The following is a 20,241-nucleotide window of genomic DNA, read 5'->3' as shown; positions in this document are numbered from 1 at the left end:
AAATGTTTTTACTTTTATAACTTTAATAAATAAGATTAACATTTTGACTACTAAATATCAGTATATGTATATTAAACTGACAGTGCACATTCACTTATATTTTTTTCAGTAAAGTGCAAATTATGTTCTGGCCTTGGGAAGGCATAGGGGTTTTGAGCCTTACTCATGTTAATTTCTGCTTGTTTTGAGTTTGACTCAGTTATTTATTGTAATATCTGTTCATTTTGGCTTTCAGTTATTTATCAATGCTGATTTGTGGTAGTTTCATGCTTGGTAGGTTATTTGATTATATTTTTGCTGATTTTTGGTTTAATGGAGTTCTTTACTATTCTTTGAAAAATTTATTTTGTCAAAAAAGTTTTTTAATTAATTTCTGTTCATTCTATATTGACATAGTCTTTTCAGGGAAAAAGAAAATGATACTTAAATTTTGTTTTTGTTTTTTTAAGACTTTATAGTTTGGCCTGCTATTTGTATGCTGGAGAAATATTTTCAGCAATTTTTAAAAATATACACCCTTTTAAAAATCTGGACACAAATCGTAGTGTTTAATTTAGTTTCATATCTTCTGTAGTTGACCTGAAATAGAAAACTTGATACTATTTGCAAAAAAAAATCTGTTTACTTTCTTTGATAGCTTGGATACACTTACGCTATTTTGATTTGGTTGAATTTTAAGAGCAGAAGTAGCCCCAAAAGTTTTAACATAATACTCTCAGTCATTCTTGGGAAACTGTTGAGATGCCTTATTGGGAATTAGCATTAACACACTGCATTTTGATTTAATCTTAAGGCAAATTTAGTTTTTAAACAAAATGGGAGGGGGAATAGTTGCCCTCCAATCACTTTCTACTATTAAAAAGGGCATTAGCCCTTTCTATTTTCAATCAAATGAGCCCTTGCTACTTTTCCATTATGTGGACACCTCTAAAAAGTCAAGTTTGGTTAATGCTAATCAAATAAAACAAAATAGGATGAATATATAATAGTTTATAAACAAATTTGGGCTATGTATTTGCACATTAGGGGGTGGGGGGTAAAGCATTGCATATATTAAATATGTAACCTAACCTAGGTACCTTTTTCTCCCCTTAAACACCTAAAAACAACATTTTAAATATTGTAAATTCAATGAGAAACCACACTTTTTGTTCAATTTAGATAACAATTACCACTTTATAAGTCTCCATCACTGCATTCATTCAACAGTCTATAGTCAAGGTGTCCACATAATGGGAAAGTACCAAGCCCTTTTTGAAGTTCCTATGACAACTCCTTTGATACAAAGTGCCCTGGTCTTAAAAAAAAAAAATAATAATAATAATACATTGTACCCACATTAATCTTTACTATAGAATATCAAGTCTTCTAATCACTGTCAACTATCTAAAAGGGCACTAGCCCTTTCAATTTCCAATTGAATGAGCCCTTTTTGAGTTTCTATGACAACACTTTCTATAAACATCTTATATGCCCCCTGGGCATGAGAGGGGCGTTAGTTGCTCTCCAATGACTTAACTATTAAAACAGGCACTAGCCCTTTCAATTTCCAATTGAATGAGCCCATTTGAAGTTTCTACAACAGCACTTTCAATAAAAACCTGATATGCCTCAGGGCATAACTTACAACCCTGGCCCTGAGGGCTGTTGGGGGGTTGTCATCCTTAAAGACCTAATTTCCAGACCTTTCAGCTATCTTGAACAAAATGTTTATCTCAAAATTTTGATTGGATGTATTTGGGGAAATGGTGGGCATGAGAGGAAGGTTACTTGCCCCCCAATCACTTATGACTATTAAAAGGGGCACCAGCCATTTCAATTTCCAATCAAATGGTTCCTTTTTTAATTTTCTACAACAATGCTTTCTATAAAAAAAAAACCTTATATGCCCCCAGAGTATAGCATACTCCCCTTGCCCTGAGGGCTGTGTGGGGAGTGTAATCCTTAAAAAAATAATTTCTGAACTGTTTAACTATGTCAAACAAAGTGGCTATCTCAAAATTTTGATTGGACATGTTTGGAGAAATAGTGGGTTTGAGAGGGGTATTAGTTATCCTCCTATCACCTTTGACTATTAAAAAGGGCACAAACCCTTCTAATTTCCAATCGAATGAGCTCTTTTTAAGTTTCTACAACAGCATTATCTATAAAAACCTTATATGCCCCCAGGACATAACTTACAACTCTTGCCCAGAGGGCTCTGAGGGGTTTTAATCCTCAAAGACCTAATTTCTAAAACTTTTAACTACTTTGAACAAAATGGCTATCTAAAAATTTTGATTGGATGTGTTTGGGGAAAAGGTGGGCATGAGAGAGGGGTTAGTAGCCCTCAAATCACTTTTGACTTTTAAAAAGGGCACTGAGCCCTTTTTCAAGTTTCTATGACAAAGATTTGAATAAAAACCTTATATGCCCCCAGGGCATAACTTATAACCCTTACCCCAAAGGCTTTGGGGGGAGTGTCCTGCTCAAAGATATAATTTCTGGAACTTTTAACTACGTTTAACAAAATAGTTATCTCAAAATTTTGATTGGATGTGTTTGGATAAATGGCGGGCAAGGAAGGGGTGTTAGTTGCCTTCCAATCACCTTCGACTATTAAAAACAGCACTGGCCATTTCAATTTCAAATCAAATGAGCCCTTTTTGAAGTTTCTACAACAACGCGTTCTATAAAAACCTTAGATGCCCCCAGGGCATAACTTACAACCCTTACCCTGAGGGCATTGGGGGGGGGGTTGTTATCCTTAAAGATCTAATTCCCTGTATTCTCAACTATTTTGAACAAAATGGCTATCTCACAATTTTTATTGGATGTGTTTGGGGAAAAGGTGGGTGTAAGAGGGGGGGGTAGTTGCCCTCTAATCACTTTTGACTATTTAAAAGGAGTACTAGCCCTTTGAATTTCCAATCAAATGAGTCTTTTTTGAAGTTTTTACAACAATGCTTTCTATAAAAAACCTTATATGCCCCCAGGGCATAGCTTACAACCCTTGCTCTGAGGGCTGTGCAGGAGTCTCCTCCTCAAAAACTTATCTGGAAATCAACTATGCTGAACAAAATGGCTATCTCAAAATTTAGATTGGATGTGTTTGGGGAAATATATATTAATTTTCATTGTCACTTATCTTGTAACTACAGACAATTTGAGCCTCTTCTTGGTGTCATGGAGTCACCATAGGTTCAATACTACTACCATGGGAAAAATACAAGTTCTTCCTTAAAGTTTTGATCTTTTTAGATCATTTTATTGGCCAGAAATGTCAATATGCTATTTAAGAAAAAAAACATATGTAGCCAATTTTGAAGCTGGGCCCTGGCACTTGGCATGTTGCTACTCTTTCCTTGGGAAAATGGAGGGCTCCCCAGGGAACAATTAAAACATTGAAGGGTCCAAATGACTTGTAGTAAATGGTTGTTGCATTGCCCTTACAATTCCTTTGTCAAATCTGTATACACAGTTTTGTGGAAAACTCAAATTATTAAATACCTTGTTACAGTAAGGTGGATGAAAGTGTGCCTCTTCATCAGAGGTTTGTGGGTTCAATCCTGCCTGTGTTTAGCAATAAATTCTTCTTTAGTTTCTTCTTTACATGTTGTCTATCAACTGTGGTATCACTTCTTCCTTTTTTGTTGATTGAACATTTCTTCATGTCAACTTTCCAAACCCAAATATCATGTGAATCATTTTGAAAAGCAGCTATGCAAGGGTGGGTCTAAGATTTCTCTTCTTTTTTTTTAGGTTTTTGAATTGTTTTAATCCCATATTAGGTATAGGTTGTGTGTTTGTCCTCTAGGCATCATGAAACTACTTAAAACGTCTTTTGTAAATATACTAATTACAATTGGTATTTTATAGTAAGCCCTGTTTCATTTGTCATAGATGAAATTCCAGTAATTCATTAAGTTCATTTTGTTGCGTTGAAAACTGTAAGCTTACTGGGGGCTTTGCTACCAGGACCTGGCATTCGTCATATGGCAGGTTTCTATGTATGGATTCCTATTGTTACTTGTCTTCTAACCACTGACAATTTGAGCCTTTTCTTGATGTCATGACATCACTGCAGGTTTGATACAGCCACCCTGATAAATGTACGAATTTATTAAAGTTGTGACCTATTTAGATCATTTTTGTGGACAGAAATGTCAATTTGCCAGTTAAAAAAAAAAAAAAAAAAAAAAAAAACTATGTAGCCAGTTTCCAGGCTAGGCCCCAGCATTGTTATGCGACAGGCTTGTCTATATTGATTCTCATTTTCACTTATCTTGTAATTGCAGACAATGTGAGTCTCTTCTTGATGTCATGGCATCGCCATAGGTTCAATTCAATCACCTTGGGAAAAATACAAATTCTTCCTGAAATTTGTGATCATTTTAGATTGTTTTATTGGCCAGAAATGTCAATAAGCAAGTTAAAGAAACAACAAAAAACTATGTAGCCGATTTTGAAGCTGGGGCCTGACACTCTTCATTTTGCTACTTATGATTCCTTTATCCAACATATATACACAGTTTTGTGGGGAAATCAAATTATTGAATACCTTGTTACAATACAGTGGATGAAAGTGCCTGCATCATAGACACTTAAAACAAAACCAACCACTAATGAGGCATTTATGACATGTGTATGCTTTTCAAATGTATTTATAAATATGACATCATCTACATAAATATTATTTTTTTCCAAAATTAAGGTTTTTAACAAATTTTCTCAATTTTCTGACCTATCTAGATCATTTTTGTTTAGGCCAGAATATCACAGGATACAAATTTTCCCAAAAAAATATGGAGCCAATTTTGAGAAAAAATAAATAAATAAATATACAATTATTTCTCGTTTATATATATATATATATATATATATATATATATATATATATATATATATATATATATATATATATATATATATATATATATATATATATATATATATATATATATATATATATATATATATATATGTATATATATATATGTATATATATATATATATGTTATGAAGTGTTATTCTATGGTATTTGGGGGTTGTAGTTGTAGATGCCTTTATTCTCCCTTTATAGGGGAGATAAACTCTGGCCCTAAGGTAATTAAACTTTGGTAGCGTGCCTTAGGCTGTAACCGAACTAATGAGGCGTACCGACTGGGTATGTTCGAGAGGCTAAAGGTAGATCATAGAGAAGTTACCTAAAATACCATACTTTTATTCATTTAACATATAATAATAATCAGATATATTCTTTCTACTGGGACTGGCTGTCCCAAGTAGACCACAAGTCTCCGAAACTACAATAATATATAATAAGATACTTAGACACTTAGAATGATCCGACAAAGTCCCAAGGTATTTCTAATGAGAAAATAAACGGGCAGAGGTTCACCTGGCAAGTCAAAAGGTCTGCCTTCAGTCCCAAAAATTGGGGTATATATATGGGAAACTAACCACGTCCTTCCAGTACATTGACGCATTTAGCCAGGAAATTGGTTATTGAGCAAGTTCCCTCCAAGCCCACACATTCCACAATTTGTATCTTTATCTTAAAAAGTGGTATTTTGAAACTTTGTTTTTGCGTCTTAATATACTTTTACTCAATTAATAATTAACTAAATTAGAAAGCTTTACCACAATACTCCCCATTTAAAGAAGAATTGTCCCAATTGTCAATATTTTACTTTTAAAACAACTTAATTTTGTTTACAGTTATTATGCTGCCATCTTTGGGTAATTATGTGCATCTACTCTCAATGGGTTTCCTTAGGGTTATGTTTCTGGTCCAATATTGGCCATGTTCCTTTTTTTTTCTAAGGATTTCAATTTGAAATTCATCATTGTTTCTCTTTTTCTCTGTCTCTAGGACTGACAATTACTCTTTGATCTTCTTCATATGCAGCGTTTGTTTTAACTTGACCCCAAGTGGCTTAAACATAATATTAATGGTTTTTCTACAATTAGATTTCAAGTTATAATAGACAAGCTTATGAATTATTTGAGTTTAAATTTAACTCCGCTTAATAATTTAATTTATCTTTGTGATGTGGTTGATATACCGTTTATTTTTCGCTTTAGAAAATGTCTTGGTAAATTACACATAACATTTTGACCTATAAATTTTCACAAATTTTTCCAGTAAAACGCATTTTCAAATATTTCAATAACATAAGCATTGGGCTATGTAGCACATTTTCAATGCCGAAATTATGTTCTGATTTTATATCACTTTCTGACGAACTTGTAGTAAAGTCTGTATTACTGCTATAGTTTCCAAAATATCAGTTGATCGAATATGAGATGATAGTATCAGGATATATTTGAAGTGTCTTCAAAATTTGTTACTTCCCAAAAAAATGTCTCAAAATATGATTGAAGGAAAAATGGATCCCAAAAGATGCTACAAAAAATTTGATTTCGAAAAAAATAGCTAATGCTGTATCTAAAATAAATATCCATATTAGTATACATATAAAGCATATATTTTTAAATATATAGTAGAATGAAACACTCAATTTTCGTATATATCAATGCATTCGAAAGTTAATTACTTTTAATTGTTTTCTCCACTTTTTTTAATTACTTTAAAAATAATATCCCTATGCAATTGAAACATTATGTTCCTTGTTTTATTATTCTTTTCAAACTTGATACAAAATAGATTATTTTACAATATAAAAATTATTAATACGTTGACTAGAGGTCAAATATTTAAATATAACACTACATGACTAGTTAAAATTTGAAGTAATTTCAAAAAGCGTATACATAAATAAGCATTGTGTAATCAGTTACACAAGTATTTAAGTCGCAAAACTAGATATGTTATTATGCTACTGGTTAAAACTTAAAGCATTTTTAAAAAACAAAACACGGTATAGACTAGTATTTATAACAGTAGATATTTTCTCAATTACATTTGTTACAACTATATAACTTTTTTCATATACGACTATATACATTTTGTTTTAAAATTTTGGTTCTATTTCGAGCCCACTTGTGTCATTAACTGTCATTAGCTTATAAGCCTGTTTCTCTATTCAGACTTTTAAGCTTTTCAATTCTTTTCGAATTTCTAGGTACTTTAGACAGTTTTATAACGTTTTTGTCTGTAATATCTCTTTTTTCAGCTTTAATGTCTTTTTGGTTTTAGGTTTTATTTTCAGTTTATATCTGATAAGCTAAAAAAATTTTGCTGTTCACCTTATACCTGTAATGCCATTATCAAATGACTTTGCCTGTACTCTGAAGGTTCGCTTACCATGATTGCCTTCTGGTAGCTCCTTATAACGTTTCCAGGTCCTCTTGTCATGGCTACAGCTAAAAAGACTATTATGAACCTGAACACAAAATATTTAATTATTCGATAATTTTTGGCTAAAATTTTTTCTTTGGCTCATCTTTTTTTCAGAAAAAGTGACCCTTCTGCCGAAGATACTTGGCCTTCACGGTAGACAGTAGTTCTTTTTTTGACATACAAGTGGCAATGAATATTTTCACTTTAACCTCCCCACTTTTGGTGGTCTTGTCTTTGGTTTCAACTTCAAGTTCTTAAGGCTATTATGTGCATTACTTTCAATTTTCTATGTCATGCTAGTCATTTTTCTGAAAACGACTTCCACATAAGAGAGCCAAATTTCTTTTCTTGACTATTTTGAGCATTTCTCCAATATTTCTATTAATCTCGGCCCGTGTTAACCAATGTAACGGTGGCTCCGTAGTATTAATGCTACTTATTTGTACTTATTTAGTACAATTTTCATACTAGTTCGTTCGGCAAGTTCAATAAGTGCGTATAACAGAGTTAAACTGACTCCATTCAGTTTCTTTTCCTTTTAATTTCGTTTGGCTATATTTTCAACTTGAACCTTTTCCTTTCTTTTTTTTTTGTTATTTCAATGGATTTTTTTTTGCTTTTTCAGTAAAATATGTCTTTCCTAAGCCTATATTTATGTTTCACGTATTTTTAAAAAACCCTTAAAAAGTTTTTCTGCTGATTGCCCTTATTTGGTCAAATTCATTATTTCAATTTTTTTAAGTGGTGGGGGGGGGGTGTCTAATTTTTGCAACTTGTATTTTTTGAAATTATTCAAATTTTTTCTTCGAAAGTTTTTGTGTTAGAAAGTTACTGTAGTTTTTCAGCTAATTTTTTTTTAGAACACTTTTAATTAAGTTTTGCCTTGCATTTGCTAGTTCTCATTTATTCCTTAAAATGCAATTTTTACGATATACTGGTGGCCAATTTTACCCCAGCTTTAATTAATATTTTATTTGCCAAAGAAAGAGAGACAATACTTCCGTTGCAAGGCTAAATAAGTTTGAATTCGGTGCTCCTTCAGTGGTTTATTGATAAGCTTGAATCTGGGAGAAATACAAGAATAAATTCTGTTCAGAGTTCATTACTGCGAGTTTTCTTTTTTTGCGAAGGTTTGTATTTCATTTTCAAATAAAAAGTGGACATTGTTTAGTATGTCCTAGGGTTTGGCGGATTGCAATTTGGGTTTTTTGGTAGGCACATGGGAAAACTAATGGTTAAAACTAGGATTCCCATGTGCCAGTTCATTTTCTTAGATCCAATGCATTGCTAGAGTTAAAATTATTATCTTGAACTACTGTGGTTTGTTTGTGACGATGAGGTTAAATTATTGGTTTATTTTTAATGGATTTTTGTCCTTGGTTTTTACCTCCTGGTAAGTTTTTAGTTTATAATTTATTTTTATATCCTTTTTCACTCGTTTTGTCGTCTAGGCTGATTATAAGTGTTCCTTAAATCTTTATAGTGCTTCCTTAAAATTTTCTTGTTTTTTTTTTACCATTTGTAACTAATAAAAAAATATTATATTAGACTATAACTAATTATAATAAGATTACAGCTAGCTTGTACATGTAGTGGCCACATAATGTAAACTCTTGCTGTTTTTCCCATTATAACAATTTTAAATTTCTTCAAAAAACAATTTTTTATTTTTTTTTTTAATTTATCCCCCAAAAATATATTTTTCCAATATACATATCAAACGAATCGCCTTTTAATGCTGATTCTAAATATGTATAATTTAATTAGGTTCACTACACCCATTTAAAAGTTACGTGGCCTTACTTATTTCCTTTTTTTGAAGCGAAGCCTAATTTGTTTTGACAAGTCTTGACATTATACCGCTCGCGAAGTCTTATCTCGTATCGGAAACAAAATTTTTGCAGGAACCTATGATGTCACTTCAGATCGGAGCTAAATAATTTAGCGTTAGAATGTGACGGTCATAATTTTTTTTTTACTGGCGATATATATTTGAAGGAAAACTTGATGTTATTTATATACCGATTAAAAAAGAAAATATAGATATTTCTTTAGTGGCTTTTATACTCGTTTTATTTTTATTTAATATTTGTTTTGTTATAATTGTTTTATTCAAATATTAATCTGCTGGGGGCTGCGCTTGTTCTGCCTTTCTCCGTTTCCTGGTCCAAGTTTTGAACCCCAAATTTTTGCTTTTCTTCCTTATAATATTGGCAAGTTTTTCTCTGGTCTCAAGAGTGTGATTTACAAGGCTCTGAGTCCGAGTGCTGTTTTGTCGCTTCGTCATATATCTTTAATCGTTGTTTTTCTGGATGTTTGGCCTTTCTCATAAGTGTTTTAGTGACTTGTGCTGCTGACAAAGGAACTTCTTGCTGCCCCTTTGGTTTCTTTACTGTTCTCCATAATTTTTCTCTCAAGGAAGGTTTCCTTGACGATGGCCCGAGTTTAACTATATTGTTTTCTGTAGAAGAATTATTACTGTCACATTCTGTTAGCTTGCGGTTGGTAGACGGCATCTGTTCTAACAGCGGTTTTTGTATTCAGGCTGTAGGTGAGTCTAATGAATAAAAATCAGATAATTCTTTGGTTTCTTCCGATTTTTCTTCCTCTTTGGATTTAACCTCTGGTTTATTATGTCTTAAACCAGTAGGTTGTGTTTGAGGCTCTTCTCTGTCGCTTTCATCGCTAGTACCTGATGAACATTGAACATTTCCCTTTTTTCTTCCTTTTTTTGGAAATATTGTAGCCCAGACTGGGCTAAATATTCATTTCACTTCTCCCAACTGTTGTGGTTGTTAGAAAGGTTATAGAATTCATATGGTCTTCTGATATATACTGGTGAGATTTGGACTTCTATTTCTTCTTCTGAAAGTATAGCCTCTGTTATCCACGGTTTTGAAAATTATCCCTTTTTCATTCTATTATGGTGTACTACTTCTTCCTTTTCCTTATACTGATGCTTTAGAACATATGTTAAGTTATTTGGTAGAATTTTTATAATCCTGTAGGGTCCATCCCATTTCGGTTTGAACTTTTTTGTTCCTTCCAGGTTTGTTTTGTAAACATAAACCAAATCTCCTAAACAGTAACTCGTTTTATTTTTGCTTGTTCTGTCATATTTTTCTTTTTGTTCTGTTTTCGCATCTTCCAGATTGTCTTTATCTTGATCCATAGCTTTTTTTCATTCGCATCACCATCTCTTGCTTATATTGATCTAGGTTGTAATATATTCTGTCATTTTGTATTTCATCTAAACAAATTCTGGGATCTCTTATATGTTGCAAAAAAAATGGCGTTTCTTTTAAGGTACGTGAAAAAGCCGTATTTATGGAGAAGACTACAAATGGTAAATGTTCATCCCAATTTTCATTTTCCTCTCTTGCATGTATTCCCAGCATGTAAGCTAATTCCTTATATTTACATTCAACCTTCCCATTAGCCTCCGCCATGTAAAACAAGGTAAACCATCGTGTAACCCCAAGATATTCTGTAATTTCGTCTAATAATTTGGCTCTAAAACATGGCCCATTGTCGCTAAGTAAAACTCTAGGGAAAATCCCGTGTTCCAAAAATAGGCGATTGACCAAAACTTTCACAATGGTTTTTGTCTTTACATCTTTAATTGGAAAAGCGTATAAATATGAATTAAAATAGTCTACTATGGTTAGTACACATTTGTTTCCTTTCCTGGAAACTGGTAAATTTCCCCCGGATCCCCAAACGTCTATTGACATTATTTCTCCTGCCCCTGAAGGGTTGGGGTATTGACCTAATTCAGCCCTAGGGGTCTGTGGTGGCGACTTTTGTTTGGTGCACTCTCGGTAGCTTTTTATAAAAGCTTTTACTTTTGAGTACATTTTTGGAAAATAAAAATTTCCCTTCAGTCTCCCCATAGTTTTTGCTTCTCCCATGTGACAGCCAATCGTTGCATGTGCCATCTGTAAAACTTCTCCTTCCCGAGATTTTGGAATTACTGGAATAATTTTTAAGTCATTTTTTCTATATTCTTGCGATGTTCTATGGTATCTTACTAGAAGATTTTTTCTTTCGTCCAGATCAAAATTATCTAAGTCTTTTAAAAAATGTTTAAAATGCTCTGGCAGTTCCGTTCCTGTTAATAAAAAGGATTTCATTGCTAAACAAAAATCATCTTTATTTTGATGCTTCGAAATATTTTCATTAGACAGTATTTTTACCCCTTCCAGTTCGTTCTGGATGGTTGCTATCCCATTTTCTTCCTTATACGGATTTCGTGACAAATAGTCTGGTAAAATATTTGTACGGCCCTTTATATACATTGGGGTATATGAATATGCTTGCAGACGTAGTATTCACCTTGTCAGCCGGGCTGAAGTATTTTGCATCGTATATAGCCAAACTAATGATTTTTGGTCTACGCGTAAAATAAATTTTTTTCCAAGTAAAAATTGTCGAAAATACTATGTAAACACTGCGACTCCTAAAATCTCCCTTTTAACAATCGAATATTTTTTTTCTGCCTCTGTCAGTGACCTACTGTAGTATGGAATTGTTGACTCTACTCCTTCAGGATTTAGGTTTAATAATATGGCCCCTATAGCGCACCGCGAAGCATTTGTTTGCGAACAGAAGTCTTGTGACAAATCTGGTAGTTTTAGTATTGGTGCCAGTAATAAGTGCCTTTTTATTTCATTTAGTGCTTGTTTTTCTTCCGCTGGACATTCAAATTTACCTGATTTCTTCAAAAGACTCGTCAAAAGTTGTGCTATTGTGGCATAATTTTTAATATATCGTCTGAAATAGCTTAACTAACCACAAACTGATCTGCAACTTTTTTGATCTTTAGGAGGCTAAATTTTCTATGGCTGTAAATTTTTCTGGATTTTGTGAAATAGTACCTTGGTTTATCAGATGTCCAAGAAAAACTAATTTTGTTACTACTATTTTTAACTTTTTTGGTTTTAATTTTAAGCAAACGTTTTCAGACTTTCCTAGTATTTTCCTAAGTCCAACCAAATGGTCTTCCAGGTTTTCATTAAACAAAATAATATCTTCTAGAGAATCCAATGTACCCCTTTTTCTTTCTGGTTTGATATCTTTTAAAGCCAAATTCATTAGGCGAGTAAAACAATTTGGCCTCTGTGGATATCTTTGGCGTGAGATAGAGAGCTCATCCCGAACTCAATTTGCGTATTGCAAAAGTTCACATGAAATCCTAAAGTAGACTTTCCATCATAGTTTTTATGTTTCTCGGAAAACTTTTCAAATCACATTGTTGCAAGAAATTCTTTTTCCACATTCCATACTCTTCTTGTGGTTGCAGTTTTAATGAGGATAAATATTCGTGGCTAATGAAGTTGGCGCTTAATTCTGGACTGTTTAGAGATTTTATTTCCGAATTTGAAATCTTTTCTACTGATCCAAGTTCTACCTGGTTCAGTTTTATCTTATTATTACTTAGATTTGATAGTTTTAAGTATGTTATACTATTTTCAATTTTTATAACTTGATTTTCCATGAAAATCATTGGGTATTCTTTTATGGTGTGTCCCCCTATCACGGCATCCATTGTTTTAACCTTTCCTTCTTTTTCATTTAATTTAGCTAGAACTTGAGCTGTCGTTCCCCCTTCCATTGTGATTTTTCCGCTTTTTTTTAGATTATTATAATTCGAATCTTCAGTTTCGTTATTTGTTGTTACGCAAATTTGCCTATTATTTTCATTTGCCTGGTTTATTGTGATTGTATTGGATATGGGTTCCCATACAATTCCATATTTTCTGATGGTATCTACTCCTAGAATGCAGGAAAATGGTATCTACGTGCATATTATTACTGCGACTGTTATTTTTTTATCTCCTACACTGACTTTGTGTGGACATTCTCCCAAAATTGTCAGCTTGTGCCCTTTCACTGATTTTAGGGTATTTTGGCGTCTGCTTACTCGATTTTTGACACTAGGAGGAAACCTATTAAAAACTTCCTCTCGAATTAATGATTTAGATGCGCCTGTATCTAGTAAACATGGTAAATTTTGAAAACAATCAAATTTAAAACAACGCAGAATCGGTAGATTATTATTATTGGCATTGGTATCGCAACATTCTAGACTATATAGGGTCTTTGTAAGGAAACTGATCTATCGACCCTTACAGGCTGGTTTCTCCGTTTAAATGTCCACTGTTTTACTAAAAACCTCTGGGATTATCCCAGTTTTCTTCAGTGCTGCTACTTTGACCCTGGGTATTGTTAACCGTTTGCCTCCTAGGCCTAAATTCAGGAATATTATTAGGTGTTGGCCAAGTATTATTTATTCCCTGCCTTCCTAAATTTCTGTCCCCCTGCGTTCTGAACTGGTGTTTTGTCTTGTACGTCTGCCTTCTATGGGTATTTTATGCCAGCAATCTGCCGCATAGTGATTTGGTTTGCCACAATTATAGCAATTGAATCTTTTCCTATATTGCTTGGTAATTTGCCCATCCTCGTGGGGTCTATATCTATTTCTATATATTCTTGACCTGCCATCATGTTCTCTATAATTTTCCTCGGGAGGAGGAGGTGGGTGTCCATAATACTTGGTATTCCAAGTCATTAAGGATCTAATACCATGGGATTGTTCGTCAAATGGGGAGGGGCCAGTCCATGGTGAGAAGGTTTGGCCTTCCTCGTGCCTTTTTGGTTCACGATTCGGCTCCTCAAAGTTCATCCTCTTCTGTCCCCTTTCATATTTTTTACTTTTTTGGGCTCCTGTGTTATTTATTGACATCTGATCAAACCTTTTCATAGCCTCGTCAATTTTTACCTCTGTTTTGACTAGTATTATAGCCTGCTCTAAATTTTCAGGTTTCCACGATAATATTAGTCTTAATAACTTTTTTGGTAACCCTTGGGTAAAAGTATGCAGTTGTACTTTCTTTATTGTCTCGTCATTTCCGCCTTTTTCTAAGTGTAAACACACGGATCTACAAATTTTGTCTGCATATTCCCTGATACTAGTTGAGTTATTGAATGTGACTACCTCTGTTCTTAGCCTCTCGGAGATGCTTGTCTCTATGAATCTTGTTTTAAAAGATTCAATTAGAGCACTGATGTCCTTGGGCTCCTTTTCCTTAATTGCCTCAAAATGTTTAAGGGCGCTTCCGTTTAATCTGGCTGCAACGCATTGCTCTTTGACCTTATCCTCAAACGATTCAGTTAGTTCGTCGAAATATTGTAATTTTTCGATAAACTCATCTACATCTAAATTTCCCACGTATTCTGCTACAATTTTTGCAATTTCAAGTACTGTTGATAGGGAAGTCATTTTTTCCTTTGGTAAAGCCATTTTATTTCAATCTACTATTTTTATCTAGCCTTCTCGACCCAGTTTTTCCAGCGACCACCAATTGTGGTGAAGTGTTATTCTATGGTATTTGGGGGTTGTAGTTGTAGATGCCTTTATTCTCCCTTTATAGGGGAGATAAACTCTGGCCCTAAGGTAATTAAACTTTGGTAGCGTGCCTTAGGCTGTAACCGAACTAATGAGGCGTACCGACTGGGTATGTTCGAGAGGCTAAAGGTAGATCGTAGAGAAGTTGTCTAAAATACCATACTTTTATTCATTTAACATATAAGAATAATCAGATATATTCTTTCTACTGGGACTGGCTGTCCCAAGTGGACCACAAGTCTCCGAAACTACAATAATATATAATAGGATACTTAGACACTTAGAATGATCCGACAAAGTCCCAAGGTATTTCTAATGAGAAAATAAACGGGCAGAGGTTCACCTGGCAAGTCAAAAGGTCTGCCTTCAGTCCCAAAAATCGGGGTATATATATGGAAAACTAACCACGTCCTTCCGATACATTGACGCATTTAGCCAGGAAATTGGTTATTGAGCAATTTCCCTCCAAGCCAACATATTCCACGATTTGTATCTTTATCTTAAAAAGTGGTATTTTGAAACTTTGTTTTTGCGTCTTAATATATTTTTACTCAATTAATAGTTAACTATATTAGAAAGCTTTACCATATATATATATATTCGAGGGCAATATATACTTATAAATATATATAAATAGTAACTGGTACATTATCTTAAATTTATTCCACTTGTGGTCTGAACTGGTGCAAAAGCATTGGCAAGAGAATATGTGAAAGGACATCTTTAGTTTACAAATTGTATTTACAGTTTTTAATGTACACATTTTTTCTAGCAAGTTAAACTTGGATCATTATGGGAAGAAAAGACTACAGTGGTCATTTTCTTGAGGAGATTTGGATGACCTTTCTGCCGGTTGGCGGCGCGAGAGATTTCCTCAGTTGCGCCCCAACTGCAGGCAGCAAATGTACGGCTTGCAGCTGTTGGTCTTGAAGATCTTGGCATTGAAGAATTTGCCAATGGGAAATTTTTCAGTGGTGATGGTATGTTCATAATCTCTTTGAACACACTGCCTATCCATTTACAAATAAAACAAAATGAAAATACGGGTAAAATATTCAAACAAGACAGTGGAAAAAAACAAAAACCCTTTTTACACTAATAAAAATAAAAGTCTGAATATTTTGACTTCACATTCGGAAGCCTTTATTAACAGACAAAAAAAAACTAATCTGAGCAAAACATGTAAAGAAAAAATAAAAAGATAACATGAACAATAAAAAAAAAACCCAGAGTTTAATAATGATTATTAAGATAAATCACTTTATTAAGAAAGCTATTTGGATTATAAAATTGTTATTAATCTGATAATTAGTAATAATAATTGCTGCGATATGAGTTTTTCATTGTTTATGTTTTTGTTTTTCGTTTTTTTCTCTGTTGATAAAGGCTTCCAGAGGTTTGTTTTTTATTAGTGAAAAAATTTTTTTTTAATTATTTTTCACATATAATAAAAGGAGAAAGTGAATAAAAGGAGAAAGCAAAGCAAATGTTTTGTCATAAATGTTTGCTAAGCCACCTCAGACTAGCATGATATATTTGAGACCCCTTTGTCTGTGATGATTGTCAAATCCAATGCTGTATTCTGTTTTTCTTTCTTTTTCTTTACGGAAGCAAAGAAGTGATTCATAATTATCCATTTTTATTGTACGTCTTGTACAACCACTGTGGTCTCAGAACGTATTTATGAGATTAGTAAGAGTAATTTGGGGTGAAGTTGGGAAAGTTTATCACCCTAACTAACTTTTCTCACATTGATATCCCTCATTTTTGTCAGTTAATAACTTCGGCTCGGCCTTTTAAGACTGTAGGTAGGTGAAAATTCTCAGCCCTATGTTACTAATATTCATTAATCTTGTCTTTCAATCCCTCCTTAAAAAATTTATTTCACTGCCTTGGAGCTGTTGCTATAAGAGATGGCAATGTACTCCACTCTGAGGGGTACGTATGCTATGCCATGCTATTTCAGCCATTGATACAAGTTTTGCCTCTTGGATAATAGAAGTCTACCCTTGATTGGGGGTACCGATTATGGAGAGAATAGGGGGAGGCAATTGTTCCTTCAGGTTTCGGAATTATTGTTGGGTTGGGTTGATGGCCTTCTTCCTGGGTTAAACTATTATTAGATGCTTTTCTTGGGTTGTCCATTTTGCTTGTCGACTAACGTCTCAATCAAGGGTTAACATGCTTTGAAGGTGTACTCGTAAAGTATTAATTCGTTTGTACTCTAGTAAACATTATTTTTTAGTTTTGAACGTAAAAATCAGGTACACATAAGTAAATTAGCTAAGTAACGTCTGAGTAGGGTTTTTGGCTAATCTATCTCTGTAACACCCCGTTTCTGCTAGTTTTTTTTCCAATATAACCCTACTATAAAAAGTGTTACTCGTGGATCTGAATAGACAGCCGGCTTAGCTTTCCATGTGTTATTTGTGACTAGTGGAAAGCTTTCATACTGTAACCCATAATAGGCTAAGAATTGTCTAGACTTCGAAAGTGAATTCCGAGCACTAGTGGTAAATGTTTTTTTTTAACTTAACTTCTGACTTAACTTCATTAGTTTTATTCTTGTACTTAGCAATAATCACTTTAAAGTGTTTATCTCGTATACCATAAAAGGATAGGACATTCTCTAAAGCTATTCTATAGGCTGAATCGAACGCCTGCTCATAATCTATAAAACATAGGATTAAAGGGGTCTGATGACTCAGGCACTTCTCAGTTATTAACCTAAGAGTGAAAGTTTGGTCGACACATCTTCTTTCCTTCCTAAAGCCGCACTGTTCTTCTCTCAAACTAAGTAATTTGCTTCTGACAAAACCAAGCTAATGCTGCTATAACCACCCCACTTGCTTTTATCACCTTTCTCAAAGAGGTTTAATTGAAATTTTACCAAAGTTGTTAGGTCCTTCCCCTTTTTCAAATATCATATTCATAATCTTCAGTAATTTATCTCTAACCTCACTACCACCATATTAAAAAAAAACTCCTTTACCACACAATCAGGACCTGGGCCTTGTTATTTTTAATCTTTTTAGTGCCGTCACTAATTCTTCCGTAAAAAACAATTATTCCTTTACATAAAAAGTGTCACAAGCATTTTCATTCTTCTCTATATGTTTACCTGTAACTTTGTCATGGTTTTGCTCGTTTTCGAAATATTCTGCCCGTCGCTTTAACTTTTTCTTATCACTAATTGTGACTCTGCTCCTATCTTTAACTTGGGTAAGTTCAGATTGATTGTTCTCTCTCAACTTTAACATGTCAATTCAATATTTTACCATTATGCTGTCTGGCTGACTCTTCCGGATCTTCAACGATTTTATCCATGGGATCCACTTTACACCTCCTTTATTCATATGTTGCTGCTTTCTCAACTTTCCTTACATTCCTTTTTATTTTCATATGATCTACCACTCAAATATTTTTGTACAAGTCCCTCCTCCTCTCTACTAAACTCAGAACATTTCATTAATATTCCTAGCTGCGTTTCTGAATTTCCTACCTGAGACAACATCTACGACTTCACAAACTATTTCCTAAAATTAATCAGTTTATCTTCTACATTGTCAGATTTTAGACCCTTTAGCGTATAATCCAACTGTTCTTTGAAAGTTTCTCTCAAATTGTCAACCTGGAGTCTACCAACGTCATAACTTCCTGGAAGGTAGTTACCCTTCCAAAATTTCAGCTTTATATTAACTTTGGACACTACTAGATGGTGATCTTTACTTTTAACATTAGTAACAGCACTCTTATATACCTAGAATCTTTTATCGATCCTTCCAATCTTTGGTTTATAACAAAAAAAAAGTTTAGCTGCCTTACCATCATGTGAATACCATGTTAACTTATGGGTAATTTTACGACCAAATAGTGTATTGGTTATAACTAGATTGTTATGCCTACATAATTGCAGCAGTCTATTACCATTAATATTTTCTTTCCCTATGCCAAATTTACCTAGGCTATGATACCATTTATCCCTATTTCTTCCGATCTGGACATTAAAATTCCTACTAAAAATACCATATTTCTACCCGGGGTCCTGTTTATTTGTTCCTGTAGCTGTAATTGAAATTCACGCAAGTCCCTACTATCTCCATTAGTTGGTTCTACAGGGGCATATACTGCTATAACTGACCCTGCACTTTTTGGTCGTAAAATGAGCAACTAGTATTCTATCATTAATACCTTCCCAGCCTAAACAAGACTTAGCAGCTTCCTTATTCATCATGAGTCTTCTCCCTGTCCTTAAAGATAAAACGATTTTATTATCAGACGCCTTACATGGTCATGCCGATCAGCGGTAGTTCTTTTCATAATAAGGCACTAAACATATAAAAATCACAGCCATAACCATCGTCATACTAAAATTATACATTGATCCGAAATATCACAGAGTCAAACTAAAACCTAAGGCGTTGAAAACTCCGAGTTCAAATTAAAGAAAAAACTTTACAAAAAAAATGAATAAAAAGAATAATGAACTAAAGCAAATAAATATGAGCAATTATTTACGAGTGAGTATAGATTTAAAATATTGACGAACGAGGGAACAAAACTACTTGCGTAACGGTTATGCCATGTTGGAAGTGGCTGAATTTTTGGTACCGGTTGAGCTACTTGTCGCGTGAGCCGTTGGCGCGAAGGGAGGTACTCAGAGGAGAGGATTTCACGAAGCCACGGATTTGCCATACTGACACCAAATTTAAAACACAATTCATCACAACGCGTCGAAAGAGTTGTAAAGGAAAATTGTTTCAAAAGCACCCCATCCTTCCTGTCTTAGCAAATAAATTCTATATCACCTAATTTCATGTTTCCTACCCCTGGGAAACGTGTTTCTGAAACTACTAATAAGTCCTGTTCAAAGCGTCTGAATTGGTCAGTCAAAATGTCAATGCGATATTTGTTTTTTAACGTTGTAACATTCCAAGTTGCAATATTCATGTTATTTAAACCATTGAAATTATTTTGACCTTAGGACTGGTCCGAGAACCAGTGCAGGACAGAGACTAACACATATTCTCAAGTCTACACAAAGCGCTTAAGCCGCCTTAGAACCGAACAGCAAGAAGTCCCTAGAACGAACATTATGAATAGGCGTTTTGTGCAATCCTGGGCCCTTCTTGGTCAAAACTTGATTTTCCACATTAACTTATGCATCTATTGCTGAAACTAATTGTCAAGGAAACGTGAAACGTCCAAAAAATTGAAGTAAGCTCGTTGGATCCCCTGGCAGCACGAGAACCAGTAATTAATAATGACCATGATCAATTTAACTACAACCCACCAACACTCAAGTTTTATTGGAATTAGACGTTTTTTAAATGTTTTGCATAATGTTTTTCTGGCTCTGTGTTATACATAACTGAAGCTTCTCAGTCTTGATACTAAAGGACAAACTGAGACATCAGCTATTTTGGAATTTCTTCAGTTTTATGGACTGCTGGACTTCTAAACTAAAGTGAACTGTGAACTGTGTGAACTAAAGTGATCCTAGTGAACTGTGTCAATGAGCGAAAAAAAAATATTATTTTGTAAGTAG

At 33.8% G+C, this 20,241-nt stretch overlaps 1 protein-coding gene across 1 annotated transcript in view; it reads left to right on the top strand.

Moving 5' to 3' along the window:
* Positions 1-20,241, top strand: part of LOC148954218 (prostamide/prostaglandin F synthase-like) — a 516,813-nt gene that overhangs the window by 5,991 nt on the left and 490,581 nt on the right. Inside the window, exon 2 of the mRNA XM_089086067.1 lies at positions 15,466-15,673. The gene's annotated coding sequence lies outside the window, so the exon portion shown is untranslated. The remainder of the gene's footprint in view (positions 1-15,465; positions 15,674-20,241) is intronic.

The sequence above is a fragment of the Artemia sp. Qi Xiang Cuo genome, chromosome 3 (assembly GCF_049724085.1).
Source record: "Artemia sp. Qi Xiang Cuo chromosome 3, ASM4972408v1, whole genome shotgun sequence".
NCBI lineage: Eukaryota > Metazoa > Arthropoda > Branchiopoda > Anostraca > Artemiidae > Artemia > Artemia sp. Qi Xiang Cuo.
Note: the sequence above shows the minus strand (reverse complement) of the source record. Positions and strands in the feature narration are given on the sequence as shown.